The sequence below is a fragment of the Anabrus simplex genome, chromosome 3, assembly GCF_040414725.1.
Source record: "Anabrus simplex isolate iqAnaSimp1 chromosome 3, ASM4041472v1, whole genome shotgun sequence".
In the NCBI taxonomy this organism is placed as follows: domain Eukaryota; kingdom Metazoa; phylum Arthropoda; class Insecta; order Orthoptera; family Tettigoniidae; genus Anabrus; species Anabrus simplex.
The window spans coordinates 48,310,333-48,335,423 of NC_090267.1; the positions used below are offsets into that span (position 1 = coordinate 48,310,333).

The following is a 25,091-nucleotide window of genomic DNA, read 5'->3' on the forward strand; positions in this document are numbered from 1 at the left end:
TTCTCAACCTTCTAGGCCGTCACCAATTACGTCACCCTGTTTTAGTAGTCTGTCCCATCCACTGAATATGTTACTTAGAGGAATTCCAAAGTTTTCTGTAAATTCTACCAACGAGGTCATTTCCTTTCTAAGGTTTTTAGATGAATTTCAAGATCACGCTTTAGTGTTTTCCCTCTCTCACTCTCAAATTCTTCAAAATCATGTATCCATATTCAGTAGGCGTCCTCTCGGACAAAATAGTTAAGGCCACAGCTGATAGATCATCCATAGAAGACTTTCATACTCACATTCTGGCAAATTTCATTCCGTCTAGGGCAATGTCCTCTCTAATACAGAAGTACTATTTTAGAGTACAACGTCTGGACGAAAATCTGGCAGATTACATCCAAGATATCAAGTTTTATACCCGAGTGTTCACCCTGCATTTTTCCGAAGACCAGAATGTGTAAACAATTGTTGAATGTATCTCTCCACCTTATAGATCCTATTTATGTTTTGAGTCTCGTCCCCAAACCTTGGCAGAATTAGAGGTTATGGCTCTATCAGCCGAAGGAGTGCGGTATGCCGACACTTTAAGAGTTGCGAAGGAACCCCCTCCGTCTTCTATTAAATTTCGGCCTCAACCTTGCCGAACTTTTATCACCCGCAAATGTTATGCTTGTGGGTCTGCGGATTATTTGCGTAATAAGTGCTCAGCGATAAAATCGAATGGGGCAAAGAATGGAGCAGGGTCATCACAAGGATGTATTAAATGCGGATCTTTCACTCATCTAGCCAAGAACCCTAATGCCAATAGCATCCCCTCCTGCTTAATTTCTGGTGCAACCTCCGCGAACTCTAATAATCGAAATGACTAGTGTCATCGGCTGAGTAGGCAGGGCCATTTTCCCAAGGCTCAGCCCCTGTTAAACCCAGCGAAAGCTCGGGTAAGGATAAGAATTCTTCTAATTTATCATTTGAAGGTCCTAAAGAATGCCTTAGGATTGCGGCGGAGATCCCTGTACTTGTATCTTTTCTCAAAACCGAATTGAGTAGTGAACCGATCACTGCTCTGTTAGACTCTGGGAGAGTTTGTTCTATTAGTTTGGCCGATTGGTATTCTAAATTAAAGACTGTAAATTTTCTGATTATTGTTTGTATTCGGTTCAATGCGTTTCGGCTAATTCATCTCCATTAGAAATTTTAGGTATCATCTGGGCCAAAATTCGTATTTCTCAATTCACTTGCAATGTAAAATTGTTTGTGGCTAAACACTTGTTTTGCCCCGTTAAATTAGGAGCGGATTTTATGTCTTCCACTGTTCTGGTGCTCGACATTCAGAGCAAGTGGTGCACCTTCAAATTTGCTAATAATTGGAAAATTCCTTTGCTCAAATGTAACTCTGTGTCATGTTCATCTGTTTCGCCTACCCAGGATGAGGTGTTGTTAGATGTTAGACATCTTCCTGAGGAGCAGGCTGAAAGTATCCCTAAGTTGTGTCAGTCGTTTCCGAATGTATTTTCCGACATTCTTGGTGTTACTGACCTTATTGAATACAAGATTGATTCGATCCCTGTTAGATTTCCGCCTTATAGGCCTTCTCCACCTAAAAAGATGTCTCTTAAAGAGATAATCGACCAAATGTTAAAGGACAGTATTATTCGACCCTCCAAGTCGGCCTATTCCTCGCCCATTTTTCTGGTGCCGAAACCCCAAGATGGCTTCAGACCTGTCATCGATTATAGGGCTTTAAATCGGAAGGTGGTGTTACAATCTGTGCCTCTTCCCGACCTTCACTCTTGTTTTTTTTGGTTTCGGAAAGCTAAGTTCTTCACCATCCTGGATCTCAATCAGGCGTACAATCAGATCCCCCTAGCTGAAGAAGCGAAACATCTAACAGCTTTTGAGACGGATTGGAACTTGTATGAGTACAACCGCATGCATTTCGGGCTCCCCACGGGGGCAGTTGTTCTCACTAGAATGCTAGATAGGGTCTTTTCCGACATCAAGTTTGAATACTTGTATCACTATCTTGATGATGTCGTATTTTCTGGGACCTTTGAAGAACACCCAGATCATCTGAAGGAAGTACTCAATCGCCTTCGTAAAGCTGGGTTGACTGTCAAGTTATCCAAGGTAGCGTTTGCTAAACCATGTCCTAGGGTATATTGTGTCGCCCGATGGTGTTTCTATCGATCATTCAAGAACACAGGCCATCCGTGATTTCAAACCTCCTAAGGACATCAAAGGTATTGCCACGTTCATAGGCATGGTGAATTTCATCAGGAAATTTATTGCTAACTTCGCTAAGAGAGCGGCGCACTTGAACTTACTTCGTAGGAAAGGCGTCAAATTTGAGTGGGGACCGTCTCAACAATCCGCCTTTGAAGATCTGAAATTAGCTCTTTGTAACGCCCCGGTTCTTGCAATGCCTGATTTTTTCAAGAAATTCATCGTCCAAACCGACGCCTCATCATCGGCGGTGGCTGCTGTTCTTCTTCAGGAAACTGAACTCGGAAGACGATCCATCGCCCATGCGTCTAGGACACTATCGGCTCAAAAAGCCGAATATTCCATCTATGAACTTAAGGATTTGGCAGTCTTATTTGCTCTAGAGAATTTCCGACTCTATCTGGAACATGTAAAGTTCGACCTAGAAACCGATAACTAAACCTTAAGTTGGGTATTAGCGAGGCCGCGTCGTACAGGTCGTATAGCCCGTTGGGCCATCGGGATTTCTTCCTTCCAGTTTGATGTTAGGCATATCAGAGGATCTGAAAATGTCGTTGCGGATGGACTAAGCCGCATGTTTTCTCATGATGTGGAGACCACCGAACAGGAAAATAGTTCTTCTCTTCCCGCACCCATACCTTCGGGTGTAAATTCCATTCTAACTGATGCCCCCATGTTGTTTAGGGATATTGAAAAATATCAACGTGAAGATCCTGTGCTGGCCCCTATTATTGAAACCCTTTCTTCTGAAGAACATGTCGTCCATTGAGGTTCGGGGTTTTGTGTTGCCCGTCGAGGCATGACCAAAAGATGAAAATAGTGGTTCCAGCAGTCCTTGTACCTATGATCTTCAAGTACTATCATGACATCCTATTAGGGGGGCATTTGGGCATCTTCAAAACTCGGGAAAAGATCTGAGAGATGTTCATTTAGAAAGGTATGAACGGCGAAATTTGAGAATTGGTAAAATCCTGTAAATCTTCCTTGCTTAGTAAGCCCACCTTGCCCACTAAGCTAGGTCTATTATCTTCTTATCAAGCGTCGCGCCCCATGGAACGTCTCTATATAGACTACGTCGGACCCTTCCTCCAATCAAAAGGGAACGCTAATAAATTCATTCTGGTATGTGTAGATGGTTTCAGTATATTTTCCTGGTTATTTCCGACTAACCTGGCTACCGCTCAGTCCACCATTTCTTGTTTAAATATCATATTTGCTCCTTTTGGTCCCTGTCAATATATCGTTTCTGATAATGCTAAACCATTTGCATCCATCCTCTTAAGTAAATTTTGTTTTGATCTGTCTATATTGCATGTAACTACTTCAGCGTATTATCATCAGCCATCTCTGGCTGAGCGGGTCAATCGTAATCTTAGATCGGCTCTCATCGCATTTCATCATGAAGATCATTCCAGGTGGGATACGTCCCTGGATTGGTTGGCCTTTACTTTAATTACGGCGGTTCATGAGTTCCATAAGCTCACACCAGCTTCTCTTATGTTTAAATTTGTTCCTAACACGCCGCTCTCTAACCTTTGGTCACTTAATGGTATTTTACCAGAGACAATAGATCCCGATAATATTAGAGATCTATGGAAGAAGGCTAAGGCCAATCGTATAGTGTTCCATGAAAAGGTTAGGGAAAGATATGATCGTGGACGGAGGCCCAACAATTTAAATGTTGGAGATCAAGTCATGGTTAGAAACTTTGTTCCCGCGGGCAAGCTTGCCCGCAGATTTCATGGGCCGTGCACTATACTAGATTTTGTGACGCCAGTTACATTATTGGTAAGCAATCCAGCCACAGAGAGGATTTTTAGAGTGCACCTCTCCCAGGTGAAACCTGTATAATTGCAGTTCCTTCTTTGCCACTAAAATTTAGCAGGAGTTTTTAAGGTTATATTTTTTTTTAAATTAAGGCCTTTTGCCCTAGGGTTTTATTTATTTATGTGTATCAACTGTGTGTACGATCTTCCTCACTGGTTTTCCTGCTTTCAGTTCCTTAGTGGCCATTATCAAGCCCCCGTCTCCTGCACCTCCGCACTATTGGCACTCAAGACCCTTCCACGCCGCCCGCCCCTCCGCATCACCAATAAAAATCGTACTCTCAAGTTTCCAACAACTCTTCTCTGTCGCCCAGATGTTATTGTTTCAGTGCCCCCTCAGCTGACTGCCGCCGTACTATAACATATTGTGAGGGACACAAGAGAAAAGAAAGGGCACTCTTCGCTCTAGTAAGGCCTCCTTCTGAACGGCGCGCCGGAATGCATCTTCCCGGCAAAGGCTGAAGTGCGGTGACGCTACCACCAACTCATCTGGGGACTGTACATACACTTCTAATCTGCGGCGACTGTCACCACGACTAGCCCTCTCATAGTAGCAGGAGAGGCAAGAGAGGTGTATCTCAGATTAGTCGGGGGGTTCGGGCGACCTTCACCTGGGTATCACCGAGCTCGATAGCTGCAGTCGCGTAAGTGCGGGCAGTATCCAGTATTCGGGAAATAGTAGGTTCGAACCCCACTGTCGGCAGCCCTGAAAATGGTTTTCTGTGGTTTCCCATTTTCACACCAGGTAAATGCTGGGGCTGTACCTTAATTAAGGCCACAGCCGCTTCCTTCCCTGTCCCATCGTCGCCATAAGACCTATCTGTGTCGGTGCGACGTAAAGCAAGTAGCAAAAAAAAAAAAAAAAAAAAAAAAGCACATGGGTATCGGCAAGCAGCGGCAGGTCTTGCCGTCAAATCTATCAACATGTATTTAATATTCTACAACAACAAGGACACTCTAAAGCTGAAGTTAAACAAGTTTCTATCTATCAACTTCAAAAAAAAAAAAAAAAAAAGACAGACAGTTTTCTTCAACTGAAAATATTTTCTTAAAATTCTTCTGTGTCACCCCAAGGAAGGACATTTGCCGGGGGAGGCCTGTACCGGGATGTATACCTCAACACCGCGTATTCAAAATTCTCGCCTAAATGAACTCCTCTATTCGTAAAACAATGAAACAGAAACTACACCAACCTCGAACTTTAAACAGAAGATGTCACCACTAAAATATTGAGTCGTCGCCATACGACATATCTGTGTTGGTGCGACATAAAGCCAATAGAGAAAAAAATGAGTAATTTTCTTATTGTGCAGTTTCCTAAACTGGCTGAATTTCCCTAGTTTTGTTTGCCGTTCATCAAGACGTTTGGACATTTTCCCACAGATGACACTACCAAAAAACTATGATAATGCACCCTGGTGCAAAATGAAAGAAGTTATAATTTGAAGTGGTTTTTTTTTTCTAGGGTTTTGTAACTGATTGATGTTCATTTATTTTTGGGTTGGCAATATTTCCTTGTCCTTTCCGCAAGTTTTGAATCTAGCCAATCACTAATTTCTGTAATTAATTTTCTACCTATCACAGGTTTTCTTGTTCGATTTTGAGTTTTACTTTTGAATTTAACCAATAAAATTAAGAGGGTTTGGCTAGTATAGTCTTGAATGAAATCGAACCTTCCCTGAGGGTTTATAAACTGCGGGTTTTCACGTTTCTTAGTCAATTGATCACCATCTTTCTGAGCGTGTGTGTTAAGCAGGAGGCGGGCGGCCTCTTTCGTCGGCAGCTAGAACATCTACAAGGTAATGGCCACATAACTTTATTCTTTCTTGCTACCTCCGCAGTTTAACCCGAGGGAAAGGTCCGAATCATTAAATATGTAACCAACTTTTCTAAAATGTAAATCATATTTCGACTAATGTAAAAACTTCGTAAACTCTTTAACTGTAAATCGGGGATAGAGATTGAATTATCCTCTCGAGCTCACCTACATCTTGGATTGAGGTGACTACGTTTTGAAACTTTTTCTTCTGTAAGGTGTTAAAGTAATTTCTATACGAGTCACCTCAGTAGTTTCGGAATGGCCCCTGTTTCATCAGCCTAGAACCCTGTAGGTTTCTAAGTTTTCATTATCTTGGAGCGCAGTTCGCCTGCATTCATTTTGTGTTTGGGCCAGTTATTTAACCTCTTCCTTTTTCATGAAGGCCCCGTAGGTTGGGTAATAAATACACCTGTATAAATCATTTTCAAATTGTAAACTGTGCCTTGAAAGGCCAGTAATTGTAGGTAGATGTTGCCTTGAACAGGCTTGGAGACCTGAGAGCCGGTTAGCTCATTTTCAAGTTTTCTAATTGTAAAGTGGGCCTCTGGGAGGCTTGATATTATGATTTAGGAAGCAACTGCTCTGGAATTAGGGGATTTCTGCCCTTAACTAAATAATTCTTCTTCCATTTGTAAACTTGTAAAACTAGGGGCTTAAGGCCCAAGTGTTAAGGTACTGAATCTTGGATTTTTCCTAATCGGGTTTCAAGATTGGCATTGTACCTGATTGTTATTTTTCCCTTGTGGAAATTTGTTAAGTTTTTTACATAAATAAAGAAATATAACCTTTTTGACGTTTTAATTCAATTCTTGACATTGTAGTTAGACCCATTCAAACCCGCACCTTCTTTCACCTCTGCGTTCCACAGATACGCCGAAAAAGAGATAACTACTCTACACCATGAAGTGCCGAGGTTACGGATAGTGGAAGCCTTTACCTTCCACCCCATCAAGGGCCTTCATGGCCTGTATGGAGATAACTTTCTTTTGCTTTGCTCTGCCGGGAAAGTTGAAAAGATGTACGAGGACTGGAACGGGGTCAACTCATCCTGGGCATGTTACTGAGTAGAAATGGGTTCGAATCACACCTCAGCCATTCACGAACTGGTATTGCGTGGTTTTCCGTGGCTTCCCACTTCTCCGCCCGGCAAACGTCGGGATGGTACCTGACTTAAGGCCACGACCGCTTCCTTCCCTCTTCCTTGTCTATCCCTTCCAATCTTCACATCCCCCCGCAAGGCCCCTGTTCAGCGTAGCAGGTGAGGCCACCTGGGCGACGTACTGGTCGTCCTCCCCAGTTGTATCCCGACCCAAAGTCTGAAGCTCCAGGACACTGCCCTTGAAATGCTAGAGGTGGAATCCCTCGCTGAGTCCGAGGGAAAAACCTACCCTGGAGGGTAAACAGGTAAAGAATAATAAGAAGAAGAGATTTGCCGATGATATGGTAATTTACCTGAGTCTGCAGAAGATATGGAGCAATTGTTGAATGGTATCGACACAGTCTTGGAGAAGGAGTGCAAGATGCAAAATTCAAATCCAAAACAAAACTAATGGAGTGCAGTCGAACGAAGACGGGTGATGCAGGAAATATTAGATTACGAAATATATATCCTCCTCTGTGGTGTAGTGGTAAGTGTGATTAGCTGCACACCGCAGAGGCCTGGGTTCGATTCCGGCACTGCAACGAAATTTGAAAAGTGGTACGAGGTCTGGAATGGGGTCTACTCGTTCTTGGGAGGTCAACTGAGCAGAGGGGTTCGGTTCCTACCTCAGACATCCTCTTAGTGGTTTTCCATGGTTTCCCACTTCACCTCCAGGCAAATGCCGGCATAGTGCATAATTTAAGGCCTTGTCTATCCCTTCGAATCTTCCCATCCCATCACAAGGCCCTTGTTCAACACAGCAAGTGAGACCGCCTGGGCGAGGTACTGGTCCCCTTTCGCCGTTGTATCCCCCGACCTAAAATCTCACAACCCACGACACCGCCCTTGAGGCGCTGGAGGTAGGATCTCTCGCTGAGTCCGAGGGAAAACCCAACGCTGGTGGGTAAACAGATTAAGAAAGGAAGAAGTACTTACTTTGTGGATACGTTTTAAGACGAATGGATATTAATGCTGAAATACCAAGAATATGTTTTCATTTACTCGGTGAGAATGGTTGTAGCGAAGTTTTCATTGTATCCATCGTATGTTGAAAGATGGTAGTGTAGGTATCCGTTCATTGTTCGTATTCGGTTCTACGATACTACGGGTATCCGGAGAGGATTTGTGCACTAATGACAGACTTGGTGTACATTTATTTGTACAAAGATAGCTCTATCCGAAGTTTGTTCTAAAAACACCGTCTATTTAGGTTGGAGGAAATTATTGTTTTTCAAATATTTTTGTCCGAACTGGAGTGAAATTGGAGATTAAGACCAAAACGGAATAGGCTAATCTCGGAGGGATTCGAACCCTCTATCTTCGGTTTACTAGGCGGGTACTTTCAGCTACTAGGCTAAGGTCCTTTTGCTAGTGGGAACCGTCCGGGAATATCTGAGTTAAAGGTGATGATCACCATCTTTTAAGCTAAGCGCTGACTAGACTAGAGACACACTTGCTATGCTGAACAGGGGCCTTAGTGGGGGATGGGAAGATTGGAAGGGATAGACAAGGAGGGGGAAGGAAGCGGCCGTGGCCTTTCGTTGTGTATCATCCCGGCATTTCCCGGGAGGAGAAGTGGAAAACCCCGGAAAACCACTTCCAGCATAGCTGAGGTGGGAATCGAACTCACATCTACGCATTTGATCTTCGGAGGTTGAGTGGACCCCGTTCCAACCACAGTACCACTTTTCAAATTTCGTGACAGAGCTGGGAATTGAACGCGGGCCTCCGGGGATGGCAGCTAATAATACTAACCATTACACCACTGAGGCGGTCCAAAGTGAGTACTCCAGTGTGTATTTCAGCCCTTCTTCTACCTTCCATTTTCGTAGAGATCAAAGATTGTGAGTGTATGCTTGAGTACCACCCAACAAGTGCGTTCAACTGTCGGGGGTGTAGCTCAGTGGCAGAGCGTCCGCTTAGCATGCGGAAAGTCCCGGTTCAAATCCCAGCTCCTCCACCAATTTTTTTTATAAAACACTGAACTGGCAAACCGTGGAGGATGGTTGAAGTGTGAATCGGACCCGCTCTACTCAGTTGACCTCTCGAGGCTGAGTGGACACCGTTCCAGTCCTTGTACACATTTCTAATTTCCTGACAGAGCCGGGGAACCGAACCAGGGCTTCCGGATGGCAGCTAATCACACTAAACACTACACCACAGCGGCGGATACGTCCGTTATTATTTAGTTTTAATTGACCATTCTATCGTATTTCATTGAAATCCGTCGGATGAGACTACCACGGGACGATGGTTGGCTTGAATGCTGCGAGCTGATGACGACCTCCATTTATTAACATCGTACGCTCCGTTCCGTCCGTTGTGTGCGATGTGATTTAATAAAGACCCAACTTACAGCGACGATCACCACATTCAGTCGGACATCCCGTGACACACCAGACTGACAAAACTAACTGGCGCCGTGGCTTAGATGGTTAAAGCGCCTGTCTAGTAAACAGGAGATCGAGGGTTCGAATCCCTCCGGTGCCTCTGCGGGTTCGTTTTAACGTTAATATCCAGTTTCACTTTAGTTAAAGTACACTGCACGAATGGTAGTAGTTCACTCCGACCAACTGTAAATAGACAGCCGAACGTTAATTCGCCAATTCTGCCACTAGTCTGTAGGTCCTGAAAAGACACTTGTTGTCAGATTGTGTCGAACACAAACAAATAAAATAGAAACAGTGTCTCTAGAAGCATCGTGTTCACGATAAAGTCGTAGATAACGTTGAGAAATTGAATGCTTGAAAGCGTCGTTTTGATACTTCATCATCGCTATCCGACAGACTGATTAATCACCCGAGTTCTATAGTTTGCATTTCAACAGGATTTCAGCTCTTGCGCTAACCTGATATTCAAGTACGTGTAAATTTAAGATACATTTCCTATTAATATATAATTGAAGTGTCCGCCTCTGTGGTGTAGTGGTTAGTGTGATTAGCTGCCACCCCCGGAGGCCCGGGTTCGATTCCCGGCTCTGCCACGAAATTTGAAAAGTGGTACGAGGGCTGGAACGGGGTCCACTCAGCCTCGGGAGGTCAACTGAGTAGAGGTGGGTTGGATTCCCACCTCAGCCATCCTGGAAGTGGTTTTCCGTGGTTTCCCACTTCTCCTCCAGGCGAATGCCGGGATGGTACCTAACTTAAGGCCACGGCCGCTTCCTTCCCTCTTCCTTGCCTATCCCTTCCAATCTTCCCATCCCTCCACAAGGCCCCTGTTCAGCACAGCAGGTGAGGCCGCCTGGGCGAGGTACTGGCCATACATACTCCCCAGTTGTATCCCCGACCAAGAGTCTGAAGCTCCAGGACACTGCCCTTGAGGCGGTAGAGGTGGGATCCCTCGCTAAGTCCGAGGGAAAAACCGAACCTGGAGGGTAAACAGATGATGATGATGATGATATAATTGAAGTACGTTAATGGAAGAGGGAATGTAGCCCAGTGGAAGACCGCCCAGTCGCATACCGAGAGTCCTGGCCTCAAATCGTAACTCCTAGAGTTGTCTTTCTTTCTTTCTTTCTTAATCTGTTTATTGTCCAGGGTTGACTTTCCCCACGGATTTAGCGAGGGATCCCACCTCTACCGCCTCAAGGGCAGTGTCCTGGAGCTTCAGACATCGGGTCGGGGGACAAATGGGGAGAAGGACCAGTACCTCGCCCAGGTGGCCTCACCTGCTATGCTAAACAGGGGCCTTGGTGGGGGATGGGAAGATTTGCAGGGATAGACAAGGAAGAGGGAAGGAAGCGGCCGTGGTCTTAAGTTAGGTACCATCCCGGCATTTGCTTGGAGGAGAAGTGAGAAACCACGGGAAACCACTTCCAGGATGGCTGAGGATGACATCGCGTGACACACCAGACCAACGCATCTAACTGGCGCCGTGGCTTAGATGGTTAAAGCGCCTGTCTAGTAAACAGGAGATCGAGGGTTCGAATCCCTCCGGTGCCTATGTGGATACGTTTTAATGTTAATATCCAGTTTCATTTTAGTTGAACTACATTGTACAAATGGTAGTAGTCCACTCCGACCTACTGTAAATAGACAGCGAGGAATTGGGCTGCCTGGCCGAGGCGGTAAATGCGTGCTCGGTGCGCCCGTAAGTACGAGGGTTCGATTTCGAAAAATTTAAGAAACGAGATTTCAACTTTCAGAGGTGCATATGATCCTGAGGTTCACTCAGCCTAAAACAGAAATGAGTACCAGAATAATTCCTGGGGGCAAAGGCGTCCGGGCGATGTGATAACCACTCTACACCATCAAGTGCCGAGGTTACGGATAATGGAAGCCTTTACCTTCCACCCCTTCAAGGGCCTTCATGGCCTGTACCGAGATAACTTTATTTTGCTTTGCTCTGCCCGGAAAATTGTAAAGTGGTACGAGGGCTGGAATGGGGTCGGCTTATCGTGGGGATGTTACTGAGAAAAAAATGGGTTCGATTCCCACCTCAGCCATCCACAAAGTGGTATTGCGTGGTTTTCCGTGGTTTCTCACTTCTCCCGAATTATGTTGTGTATAAGCAAAGAAAGAGTAAGAAACGTGATTTTCATCATCATCATCATCATCATCATCTGTTTACCCTCCAGGTTTGGTTTTTCCCTCGGACTTAGCGAGGGATCCCACCTCTACCGCCTCAAGGGCAGTGTCCTGGAGCTTCAGACTCTTGGTCGGGGGATACAACTGGGGAGTATGACCAGTACCTCGCCCGGGCGGCCTCACCTGCTATGCTGAACAGGGGCCTTGTGAAGGGATGGGAAGATTGGAAGGGATAGACAAGGAGGAGGGAAGGAAGCGGCCGTGGCCTTAAGTTAGGTACCATCCCGGCATTCGCCTGGAGGAGAAGTGGGAAACCACGGAAAACCACTTCCAGGATGGCTGAGTTGGGAATCGAACCCACCTCTACTCAGTTGACCTCCCGAGGCTGAGTGGACCCCGTTCCAGCCCTCGTACCACTTTTCAAATTTTCGTGGCAGAGACGGAAATCGAAACCGGGCCACCGGGGGTGGCAGCTAATCACACTAACCACTTTACCACAGAAGCGGACAACGTAATAATAATAATAATAATAATAATAATAATAATAATAATAATAATAATAATAATAATAATAATAATAATAATAATAATAATAATAATAATAATAGAAAGTCGACGAGTGACCCAAACACATTCCGGTTAAGATCGAATTTGGAGCTCTACAAGACAGTAGAAAGAATCACGACTGTGATGAGAAAAAGGAGACTGACGTTTTATGGACATATCAAAAGAATGAACCCTGAGAGATTGACCAACAGGATACTTCTTCTGCAGGAAAGGTGGAAAAAACAACCGGGATGGCTTACACACGTGAACAATGACTTGGCAGAAATAGGTATCAAGGAGGAGGATATAAAAGAAAGGACATCATTTAGGAAGAAGGTTGCGGGATTGAGGGATGCGTCTGAAGAGCAACATGCGAAGCCACGGAACATCTCGGTGGAAGAACGAGCAAGTAGAAGTCAAAGACTCAAGAATCTTTGGCGAGAGTGTAAAGAGAAGGGTATCAGTCTGCGTGACAGAAGGAAGATTGTGTAAACGTGGCCCACAGGTGGCCGTATCGATTAATAATAATAATAATAATAATAATAATAATAATAATAATAATAATAATAATAATAATAATAATAATGTGGTGAATAGCCTATGGAGAGGCTTGGTGGTGAACCAATGAAGATGAATTGAATCGCGAAGACGTCATAAACACCCAGTTCCGAAGCGAGAGGAATGAAGTGTATGAGGATGTTGATTCCGAGACCTGAAACGGGATATTTGACCAAAGGCAGACATTCTATCCATTTAGCCATAAAGCCGGAGTTAATTTGTTAAACCCGAAGCTACCATTTCCGCTGATGAGGTGTTGAGTATTGGCAGTAACTTTTGAAACAGCATCGACAACACAGCGAGCTACTCCGGTGGCTCAAAACACTTAAACCAACTATCGAAAAGGAGTAACCTAAGTTTAGTGGTAGCCCACGTCTTGATCGCAGCATACGCCACTGACGAGCATCTTGTGCACAATGAATTTGTAGATAACGTTCAGAACCTCTATAGACACTTCGCCCAATCGGACGTCCGCTTTCATTGAACGAATGAAAGTATAGTTTTGGTACTTCATCATCAGTCAACACTATCTGCTCATTAAATCTCCCCAGTGATGAATCACTTGTGGAATTCACCATTCAGTCCGTCTCCTAACCCACTCATTTAAGTAGAAATTTAAAATTCATTTCATTGGTATACATTTCAACTAAGAGGTGAGCGGCCAAGGGGGTGTAGCTCAGTGGTAGAGCGTCCGCTTCGCATGCGGAAAGTCCTGGGTTCAAATCCCAGCTCCTCCATTTCTTTTATGAAAACTATACGTGAAACCAGTAGTGTATGACTGTGTTAACAAATAGTATTTATAACTAACTGTCCGCCCTTGTGGTGTAGTGTCCGCAGCCGAATCCTCGCGGCAGTTATTCTTACCTTTCTAGTCAGGTACCTCCTCAAGTGTAATCACTAGAGCCCGGATTTCCATGCACTATCAAATCTCAAAAAATGCATGCATTCATGCACTATCATATGGCAAAACATGCACAATAAACTGGAAAATATGCACCATCAAAATTCAGTTCCTTTTGAAACATTGTACAGAAACTACCCTAATTTCTCCAAATTGTCTTGATTTAAGCCCATCCGTTTATCTGTCAGCACAATCTTAAGAACAGAAAGTGTTTTTACATCACAGGAAGTGATAGATGCATACTTCAATGAAGACATTTGGACAAAATGAGGTCAAATTGTACATCTTTTGCATTTTCACCACAATATGTCTTCTATAAGCTTGACGAATTCAGAATCAGGATTTGAACTAATTAATTTGTTCAACTTATCTCTAGCTGCGGCAGCTACTCCTCCATGCGATGATTGCAGACACATTTGAGTGTCCTCAATAACTGGTAACGATTGTCTGCTGCGATAGCAAAGACGTGTGACGGACGAGTGAGAGTTCCGGGTAGGACATTCCAGGATAACAACGGTAGAGGGTTCAATGAAAAACCAGAGTTTGTAAGCTACTATCCCAGTAACCACACAAGTGCGATACAAGTTTTCTTTTGTTCGTCTAACAGACGAAAAATGAGCCGTCAATGATTAATGCACAATTTACGGTTCAATTTATAGCAATGTACAACTGTAAAACTGGGACACCTTATTCCTAAGAATTAGATCATCGACGTGGGGACTTCCGAAATACGTCATTATTTACTCAAGCAACAGATAATAAAGTGTTTGGTTAATTGGATTATAGGACTTCTGCCGTATGTAGGCTACTACTGTAACTTTGATTGTCACATAGGATGCCAGGAATACATTCTCTCCGTCTATCAGTAATAGACATACTATAGCCTATAACGTGAAAAAATTGTCCCAAAGTCTGCACACTAACATTCAGAAATGGCACTATCATGCATGTTAACAATTTATATGCGTCAAAGTCAGAATAAAATTCATATTATGTAATATTAAACGTCCAAATATTCGTTATTAAATCCAAAATCTTCCAAATATGCATTATGCATGAATTTTCGCCTAAAATGGCCAAAACATGCCAACATGCACGGAAAAAGGACGGTTATTTGGAATTGTTAAGTCGTAAAACGAATATTTGCAAAGTTTGAGAAGTGTAGCTAGCTTACTGAAAAACATGCATTTGCATGGAAATCCGGGCTCTAGTAATCACGAAGGCTCGAATTAGCTCACAGATTGAGGTTAAAAAATCCTTGTTCTGATCAGGATCCGAAATAGGGGCACCCTAGTGAAAGATGATATGCTACATCTACACCACGAGGCCAGCGTGAACGAGTTGGACTCCAGATTAAAACTAGGATCGGTACCATCTGGTCAATTCCGTGACGAGTCAGGCTATACTCATCTTAGACCAAAACGTGTCTTCAATTAAACCAAACATTATTATTATTATTATTATTATTATTATTATTATTATTATTATTATTATTATTATTATTATTATTATTATTATTATATTCAACCCGTTCACCCCTCCCCTCCTACTCCAGGAGTGTTTCTCCCATAGGATCCAACCTCTACCGCCGACATTTGGTTAGGGATACAACTGGCCAGGAGTACAAGTACATCGGCATTGGCCCTGTTCTGAACAGGGGCCTTGTTGGGGAGGGGGAGATTGAATAGGATAGTCAATGCAGAGGGAAGGAAGCGGCCGCGGCTTTAAGTTATGGTAATAAATTAGGTACCAACCCGCCATTTGACTGATGAACTGGGAAACCTCGTAGGAGGACTGAAGTGCCAATCGGACCCAATCTACTCACTGAATCCCCCCGAGGCTGAGGGTATCCAGTTCCACTCCTCGTACCACTTCTCAAAATTTCCTGGCCGAGCCGGGGAATCGAAACACGGCCTTCAGGAGTTGCAGCTGATCACTCTATCCACTATGACACAGCGGCAATTAAGTCCATTATTAAGTTTTAGTCCGCCTCTGTGGTGTAGTGGTTAGTGTGATTAGCTGCCACCACCGGCGGCACGGGTTCAATTCTCGGCTCTGCCACAAAAATTGAAAAGTGGTACGAGAGATGGAACGGGGTCCACTCAGCCTCGGGAGGTCAACTGAGTAGAGGTGGGTTCGATTCCCATCTCAGCCATCCTGGAAGTGGTTTTCCGTGGTTTCCCACTTCTCCTCTAGGCAAATGCCGGGATGGTACCTAACTTAAGGCCACGGCCGCTTCCTTCCCTCTTCCTTGCCTGCCCCTTCCAATACTCCTATCACATCGCGAGGCCCCTGTTCAGCATAGCAGGTGAGGCCGCCTGGGCGAGGTACTGGTTATCCTCTCCAGTTGTATCCTCCGACACTTAGTCTGAAGATCCAGGACACTGCCACTGCCCTTGAGGCGGTACAGGTGGAATCCCTCGCTGAATCCGAGGGAAAAACCGACCCTGGAGGGTAAACAGATAAAGAAGAAGAAGATTAAGTTTTAGCCTAATTGATCATTATATGAAATTTCATTGAAATCCGTCTGATGAGACTAGCACGGGCCGATGCTTGGCTTGAATGATGCGAGCTGATGACGATCTCCACCTATTTACTTCGATCACTCACTTCCGTCCGTTGTGTAAGAAGTGATTTAGAGAACACTTAACTTAAAGCCACTGTCACCACATTCAGTCGGACATCACGTGACACAAGAAAAATGACAATCGGCCGGCGCCATGGTTTAGTAGGTTAAAGCGCCTGTCTAGTAAACAGGAGATCGAGGGTTCGAATCCCTCCGGTGCATCTTCGGGTATATTTTTAACTTTAATCTCAAATTTCACTTCGATGGTGATGATGATGCTTCTTGTTTAAAGGGGCCTAACATCTAGGTCATCGGCCCCAGTTTCACTTTAGTTTGAACTACAGTATGCGAATGGTAGGAGTCCACTCCGGCAAGAACAGACTGAATGTTGTAGAGGAAACTATGAATGTTTCCGCTGAAATTACGAGTAGGCTAACCGTAGTCCGCCTCTGTGGTATAGTGGTCAGTGTAATTAGCTGCCACCCCCCCCCCCCCGGGGGCCGGGTTCGATTCGCTGCTCTGCCACGAAATTTGAAAAGTGGTACGAGCGCTGTAATGGGTCCACTCAGTCTCGGGTGGTCAATTGTCTAGAGGTGGGTTCGATTCCCACCTCAGCCATCCTGGAAGTGGTTTTCCGTGGTTTCCCACTTCTCATCCATGCAAATTCCGGGATGGTACCTAACTCAAGGCCACGGCCGCTTGTTCCCATCCCCCTACAAGGCCCCTGTTCAGCATAGCAGTTGGGGCAGCCTGGGTGATGTACTGGTCCTCCTCCCCAGTTTTATCCCCGACCAAATATCTTACGCTCCAGGACACTGCCCTATGAGGCGGTAGAAGTGGGATCCCTCGCTGAGTTTGAGGGAAATACCGACCCTGGAGGGTAAATAGATTAAGAAGAAGAAAGCTAAGCGTACCGGTATTACGGCAAGTCTGCCACTAGTCTGTAGATCCTCCCCAAATACTTGTAGTCGCTTTGTGCCGGAATAAAAAAACCTATGTCTCTACAAGCATCTTGTGCACGATAAATTTCTAGATAACGCTGAGAACTTTTGTAGACATTTCGCCCAATGGGACGTTCGTTTTCATGTAATGAATAAAAGCACCGTTTTGACACTTCATCATCGTTATCTCCTCGTCTTTAAAGCTATCCACAGAGTGATCAATCAAGTGATCACTATAAAGCACGTGCGCCAATTCATTGGCATATGTCAATTCTTCGCAGATCATTGTCCGGGATACGCAAAAGTCATGACACCATTATACGACTTGCTTAAAAAGAATAACAAAATGGAAATGGGACGACGAATGCGAAGCAGTTTTCATGGACGTCAAGGAGCTGCTGAATAACTCGATCAAACTGGGATACCCGAACTTCAAACTTGACTTCATAATCCAGGCAGATGCTTCGTTGACGGGCATAGGAGCAATCCTATATCAAGAGAAGGACGCTGAGAATAATAAAAGAGACTACTTGTCATTCTACAGCAGAAAACTGCGACCACACGAAGTGAACTACACCATCACTGAATTACAAATGCTGTCGATAGTACAAGCACTACAGCAGTGGCGTAAAACCATCTACGGATACCCAATCGTAATCCGAACCGATCCTAAAGACAAGGATATTATGGATAAACTCAAAGAATTGAGCATAGCACAAAGAAGAGATCCTTACCTTGGGGAGATTGTCAATCGACTGGAGCGAAGCTCTGGAGATGAATGTCAACGGAATCCAATGCCGAGCAAAGAACTAGATCGGTACACGATGGAAAAGGGATACCTATGTCGATACATCGATCAAGAACACACCAAAGCAAGAATAGTATTGCCAAAGGAATATCATAAAGATATGGTGTGGTTAACACATCGGCATACCGGACATGCAGGAGTTGAAAAGGTGCATGCGACCATGCGCGAAACCTTTACATGGGATAAAATGAAGAATGACATATGGAAGATTTTAAGAACCTGCGATACATGCCAAAAAGCAAAGCATAATTCATTTATGATGGAACAGACATCTATCCCAATACTACCAAAAGGACCGTTAGAATTAATGGCGGTTGATCTGTACGGACCTTTGCCAAAATCCACCAAAGGAAACAAATATATCATCGTAGCCATGGACGTATTCTCCAAATTCATTGACATGTGTCCCGTTAGGAAAGCAAATACCAAATCCATCATCCGAGGCCTGGAGAGGCACATCATCGTTAACATAGGAAAACCAACATTCCTGCTAACTGATCACGGACCGCAGTTCACGGCAGCAAAATTCCAGAAAGCATTGGATGACATGGGGATACGACACGTATTCAATTCAATCAGACATCCACAAGCGAATCCAGCTGAACGACTAATGCGAGAGATTGCAAAGTTTTGTCGCATCTATTGTCCAAGACATCATTGGCAGTGGGCGAAAGTGATCCCCATAATTCTCAGCAGCGTAAATAATACAGTGCACGAATCCACAGGCGGTATTCCCAGTGTGATACATTGCAACAGACACCCAAGTCGACCATGGGACGAGATACTGTGTTACCCGCACGATGACCGGTTAACGACCACGGAGCGCATTCGTCAAGTCGGCGAAAACTTAAAAAAGCAAGCAGAGAGACGAGCAAAGAGAGTACGGCATCGTCAATTCCACTTACCACTGCAAGAAGGAGAACTGGTGTTAGTGAGAAAACCCAAAAGCTCAAACACAGCCATCGGATTCTACGCAAAATTTGCACTACTCTTTGATGGTCCGTACGTTATTACCAGAACATACAACAACAACGCTTACAGAATAAGAAGTTTGGATGGTGCCAACGAAGCTACGTATAATGCAAGTAACCTCAAACGATATTACTCTTGGAAAGAAGAGGAGAGCCGAACTGGGGAACCATGCGAGGAAACACCGAAAATAGAATTTGATGCAGATTTGTCGGACAGCAGTGAGACCAAGGAGGAAGATGAAGTCTAACTAGGAGATCGCACTACGATTGATATGATAAGCCAAAAGAAGATGGACTGAAGAACACGAAAACGACACATCAGGAAGATACCCAACAAAAATAAAAATTACTTACATAATTTTTATTCGGTGGCCGCGGGGGTCAATGTGCCGTTTTCATGTGTGACATATGCTACAGCGCGAACAAAACCAACTAGCACGAGGTCCAGAAACATGGCGCCGAAGCAGTTTAGGCGAGGACTGGTTTATAAATGTCGAATACGCAATGAAGTGATTGTGAAGAAAGGACTTTACTTTCATCTCTAAGCGGAGAAAACGTGTATATATGTGTAAATACTGTTAGAATTAAGTCAAATGTAAAATGTAGAATGTATGAAAACAAGACGAAACCAAAGATTGAACACATAGGGTAATAAGATGTACAATATTATAGGTTAGGATCCACCTTTCAATACTCCGTAATAAGATGGTAAAAAGTAGTTACAACCTGTTTAATGGGACCGGTTTCAACACATTTTAAGTGTCATCATCAGCCAATTTGCGAAGATCTTAAAACAATTAGCACATTGAATACAGGCAAAAAATTAACATTGTATCATAACGTAGCAATTCAGTAAATGTTCAAAACACAATAATCATAGTCAAGAGAGTAAACAGAACATCACTATCTTGCGCCGAAAACAAATATAGCTGAAGTTCATAAGCAGGTCAAATATTCGCTTATGTAAAGTCGTTGCTAGGCAGGTCTTGTAGGCATTTGTTTCTCCGGCCGAAGAGCAAAAGGTACATCTTATTTCTCTATTCAATACGGAACAATAATGAAGTTTTTAACTTTAAAAAAAAACATAGGGTAATGTTACGGAGTATAAAATATCGATATTTGTTAATAAGAACGGTAGCGACATCTAGATGTCAGTAGATGTAAGTAAACACCTAAGATAGAGTTCCATATCTAGTAGCTAATTTTGTTATTCTATGACTTGTGTAAAGCGTTAAAAGTATTCTTGTTAATTGTTATTGTCAATGTGATGGTAGTATGGAAATGATACGTAAAAATTAGAAATTGTATGCAAAGGAAATTAATAGGGAATATATATATGCAGTTAAGCAAATGCACCCGGCCTAAAATAACGGTGATACGCTTATGATTGTATAAAGGCCAAGCCATTACAGAAGGAGCAATACGATATATAATAGAGATTGTGTAATCTGCATGAGTCTAAAAGGAAGTACTAAATCAAAGGAGAATATGGAGTGCTAAATTATGTACAAGTAGGTCCAGCTGAAACGGTGGAGTGGTTACCGGGATGGATAACTTAAGCCAGTGATTCATATAACCCTGGCTATTCAAGTCAGTAACTGCTTTCCATTATAATGATGTCTTTCTATTGTGTGCATTTTATTTGATGCAACATTCATCTGTATTTTATTTTAGTTACTAATTCATTTAATGTAGGTAGTAGTGTATATGTAGTACATGTCCTGAAGTAGTTCGCCAAAACGTAATAGTAATTACATCTCGAGCGGCATGATATTATGTTATTTGGAATATAGGAATTCTTATACGCGTTAGGCGACTCGGCATTCGAAATGATACGATACCATGCGAGAGAATGAACGGTTATGTTAGTGGATGACTTCGATATCGCTTATATTATATTATAGTGCCGTAATTACTGGAAAACGTGAGCCTATGTATACATATGTAACAACATCAACATAGAATCAGCATATTTATCGCGAAGCTAACCTTGGTATTGCAGGTAAGTGATACAAATGTAGTAATGTTGTGAGTAATGACACTGGTATGAATCAACGTGAGATAATAATAATAATAATAATAATAATAATAATAATAATAATAATAATAATAATAATAATAATAATAATAATAATGGTGTGAGTGTCAGATATATTAAGTACCGGCGGTGATGGTGGTCATTGTGTTGATGAATAATTCAAGTGTATTAAGTGCATGTGGTGGTAATAGTTACTATGATGATGAATAATAAAACGTGGGGATGATATCGTGATGTGCCATCGATGTGTGGGTTAGCTCATATATAATTTAGTGGTTGAAATAATGAAAAGTGTTGTGTTGTGTGGATTATTTAATAAGATGGGAGGTGACAATGAAGGTTTATCTTGATATCGCCACATGGAACGTATTATTTAATTGCTTTATGCCAGTGTGAAGTTAGATAAAGCAAAAGGAGGTGTATCACTTGTATATAAGCGAATGCTGAAATTGTAATGCCCTAGTATAAGATGATGTTAAGGTTATAATGCTCTTACATGAGTGAATGCTGGGATCGTAATGTTGTTATGTAAGTGTAGGCTATGATGGTAAGACGGATAATTATTAATTGCAATCAGATGTCGGCCACACTTGTCCTATCGATTATCGTTACGTTTCGGATGTCATATTCAAAATCTACGTCAATCATTAGGGTTTTTAGTCGGTATGACGGCGACGTGATCGAGGCGTGCATGAAGCTTACCACGCGTACTGCTTCGAGGATATATGATGTGATATTAATAAGTTAGATGTTTACTTCATGGACATGGTAGTTTAGTAGATGTAGTAGAGATGTCGTATGTGGTTTTATTAACATTTAAGTGTATATATTCTTGTCTTTATGTATATTATCTTTGATTATTTATTTTATGCATTAGCATTAAGGCAACATGATCCTCGAAGGTATGCGCGAGGGTGGACGTGTAATTATTGTCGCGTTGAGGCGAACCTCATCAGGACGTACGAGTTAGTTAAGGTGGTGATGATTATTTATTTTAATTAGGTTAGGCATCACATATAAAAAGACTTATTATCAGCTGAATTTGACATGAACGAAATTCTCCTATTGAAAGTCTGACATCAAATCAAAAATGAAGGAATAAGAATACCTAAACTTGTGGAGTAAAAGAAAGAACACAGTCATTATCGTAATTTTTCAGGTTTAGGCACGTTATTGAATAAATATAGATTTAGGTTCGGAATTTCAAATAGCCATTATAAATGAGGAATGATCAATTTGAAATCACTGCATTGTGTCGAATCGGGTATAAATTAATTCAATTACGACAGCTATTTTATGTCATTACCAATTTGTTCTTCGGTAATATTTTTAATTTGGGTTATACTTTGGTTTCGTCTTAACTAGTAGGATTATTTAAATTAATAAATATAATCCGATCCAGAATATCTCCATCTTTTCATTATAAAATGGATATTTATGGTCTTACTTATGAAATTAATTCAAAATCCAAGATCATATTTGGTATAACCAATTTTAATTCAAGACAGGGTCTCGATTATTATAAGCATGTCATAAATTATGAAAATAGGTGATGAAAACACAATAGCGATTGGCTTAAAAACATTAATATAGTAATTTGAAAATAAGCCGCCCGATAGGATCCCGAATCCAATATTCCACCCTTGATGCGATTTTTATTTACCAGAACATATTAGCTAGCTGAGGCACATACAAAGTCCTGTGATCCTGAAATAGCCCCACAACAATAAAAGAACCCGTCAAGACGCTGGGTGTAGAGTGCTCCCAGTGCTAATCTATGGGGCAGCGCCGCGTCGAGGGTGCATATTTGTCACCCAACAGTGGGGCTCTATGCGGAATAAGGCCAGGAGGGCGCAGTACGAGGTCTGGAATGGGGTCTACTCGGTCTTGGGAGGTCAACTGAGCAGAGGGGTTCGGTTCCTACTTCAGGCATCTTCGTGGTGGTTTTCCATGGTTTCCCACTTCACCTCCAGGCAAATGCCGGCATAGTGCATAATTTAAGGCCTTGTCTATCCCTTCGAATCTTCCCATCCCATCACAAGGCCCTTGTTCAACACAGCAAGTGAGACCGCCTGGGCGAGGTACTGGTCCCCTTTCGCCGTTGTATCCCCCGACCTAAAATCTCACAATCCACGACACCGCCCTTGAGGCGCTGGAGGTAGGATCTCTCGCTGAGTCCGAGGGAAAACCCAACGCTGGTGGGTAAACAGATTAAGAAAGGAAGAAGTACTTACTTTGTGGATACGTTTTAAGACGAATGGATATTAATGCTGAAATACCAAGAATATGTTTTCATTTACTCGGTGAGAATGGTTGTAGCGAAGTTTTCATTGTATCCATCGTATGTTGAAAGATGGTAGTGTAGGTATCCTTTCGTTGTTCGTATTCGGTTCTACGATACTATAGGTATCCAGAGAGGATTTGTGCACTAATGACAGACTTGGTGTACATTTATTTGTACAAAGATAGCTCTATCCGAAGTTTGTTCTAAAAACACCGTCTATTTAGGTTGGACGATATTATTGTTTTTCAAATATTTTTGTCCGAACTGGAGTGAAATTGGAGATTAAGACCAAAACGGAATAGGCTTATCTCGGAGGGATTCGAACCCTCTATCTTCGGTTTACTAGGCGGGTACTTTCAGCTACAAGCCTAAGGTCCTTTTGCTAGTGGGAACCGTCCGGGAATATCTGAGTTAAAGGTGATGATCACCATCTTTTAAGCTAAGCGCTGACTAGACTAGAGACACACTTGCTATGCTGAACAGGGGCCTTAGTGGGGGATGGGAAGATTGGAAGGGATAGACAAGGAAGGGGGAAGGAAGCGGCCGTGGCCTTTCGTTGTGTATCATCCCGGCATTTCCCGGGAGGAGAAGTGGAAAACCCCCGGAAAACCACTTCCAGCATAGCTGAGGTGGGAATCGAACTCACATCTACGCATTTGATCTCCGGAGGTTGAGTGGACCCCGTTCCAGCCACAGTACCACTTTTCAAATTTCGTGACAGAGCTGGGAATTGAACGCGGGCCTCCGGGGATGGCAGCTAATAATACTAACCATTACACCACTGAGGCGGTCCAAAGTGAGTACTCCAGTGTGTATTTCAGCCCTTCTTCTACCTTCCATTTTCGTAGAGATCAAAGATTGTGAGTGTATGCTTGAGTACCACCCAACAAGTGCTTTCGACTGTCGGGGGTGTAGCTCAGTGGCAGAGCGTCCGCTTAGCATGCGGAAAGTCCCGGTTCAAATCCCAGCTCCTCCACCAATTTTTTTATAAAACACTGAACTGGCAAACCGTGGAGGATGGTTGAAGTGTGAATCGGACCCGCTCTACTCAGTTGACCTCCCGAGGCTGAGTGGACACCGTTCCAGTCCTTGTACACATTTCTAATTTCCTGACAGAGCCGGGGAACCGAACCAGGGCTTCCGGATGGCAGCTAATCACACTAAACACTACACCACAGCGGCGGATACGTCCGTTATTATTTAGTTTTAATTGACCATTCTATCGTATTTCATTGAAATCCGTCGGATGAGACTACCACGGGACGATGGTTGGCTTGAATGCTGCGAGCTGATGACGACCTCCATTTATTAACATCGTACGCTCCGTTCCGTCCGTTGTGTGCGATGTGATTTAATAAAGACCCAACTTACAGCGACGATCACCACATTCAGTCGGACATCCCGTGACACACCAGACTGACAAAACTAACTGGCGCCGTGGCTTAGATGGTTAAAGCGCCTGTCTAGTAAACAGGAGATCGAGGGTTCGAATCCCTCCGGTGCCTCTGCGGGTTCGTTTTAACGTTAATATCCAGTTTCACTTTAGTTAAAGTACACTGCACGAATGGTAGTAGTTCACTCCGACCAACTGTAAATAGACAGCCGAACGTTAATTCGCCAATTCTGCCACTAGTCTGTAGGTCCTGAAAAGACACTTGTTGTCAGATTGTGTCGAACACAAACAAATAAAATAGAAACAGTGTCTCTAGAAGCATCGTGTTCACGATAAAGTCGTAGATAACGTTGAGAAATTGAATGCTTGAAAGCGTCGTTTTGATACTTCATCATCGCTATCCGACAGAGTGATTAATCACCCGAGTACTATAGTTTGCATTTCAACAGGATTTCAGCCCTTGCGCTAACCTGATATTCAAGTACGTGTAAATTTAAGATACATTTCCTATTAATATATAATTGAAGTACGTTAATGTAAGAGGGAATGTAGCCCAGTGGAA

At 43.2% G+C, this 25,091-nt stretch overlaps 5 non-coding genes across 5 annotated transcripts; all 5 read left to right on the forward strand.

The window, feature by feature from the left end:
- Positions 1-9,413: 9,413 nt before the first annotated feature.
- Positions 9,414-9,487, forward strand: TRNAT-AGU (transfer RNA threonine (anticodon AGU)). Its single transcript has one exon. It is a non-coding gene; the product is annotated as a tRNA-Thr (tRNA).
- Positions 9,488-10,864: 1,377 nt separating this feature from the next.
- On the forward strand, positions 10,865-10,938 carry TRNAT-AGU (transfer RNA threonine (anticodon AGU)). The gene has a single exon. It is a non-coding gene; the product is annotated as a tRNA-Thr (tRNA).
- Positions 10,939-13,292: 2,354 nt separating this feature from the next.
- TRNAA-CGC (transfer RNA alanine (anticodon CGC)) lies at positions 13,293-13,364 on the forward strand. Its single transcript has one exon. It is a non-coding gene; the product is annotated as a tRNA-Ala (tRNA).
- A 2,878-nt stretch (positions 13,365-16,242) lies between these two features.
- Positions 16,243-16,318, forward strand: TRNAT-AGU (transfer RNA threonine (anticodon AGU)). Its single transcript has one exon. It is a non-coding gene; the product is annotated as a tRNA-Thr (tRNA).
- An 8,249-nt stretch (positions 16,319-24,567) lies between these two features.
- On the forward strand, positions 24,568-24,641 carry TRNAT-AGU (transfer RNA threonine (anticodon AGU)). Its single transcript has one exon. It is a non-coding gene; the product is annotated as a tRNA-Thr (tRNA).
- The last annotated feature ends 450 nt before the right edge of the window (positions 24,642-25,091 follow it).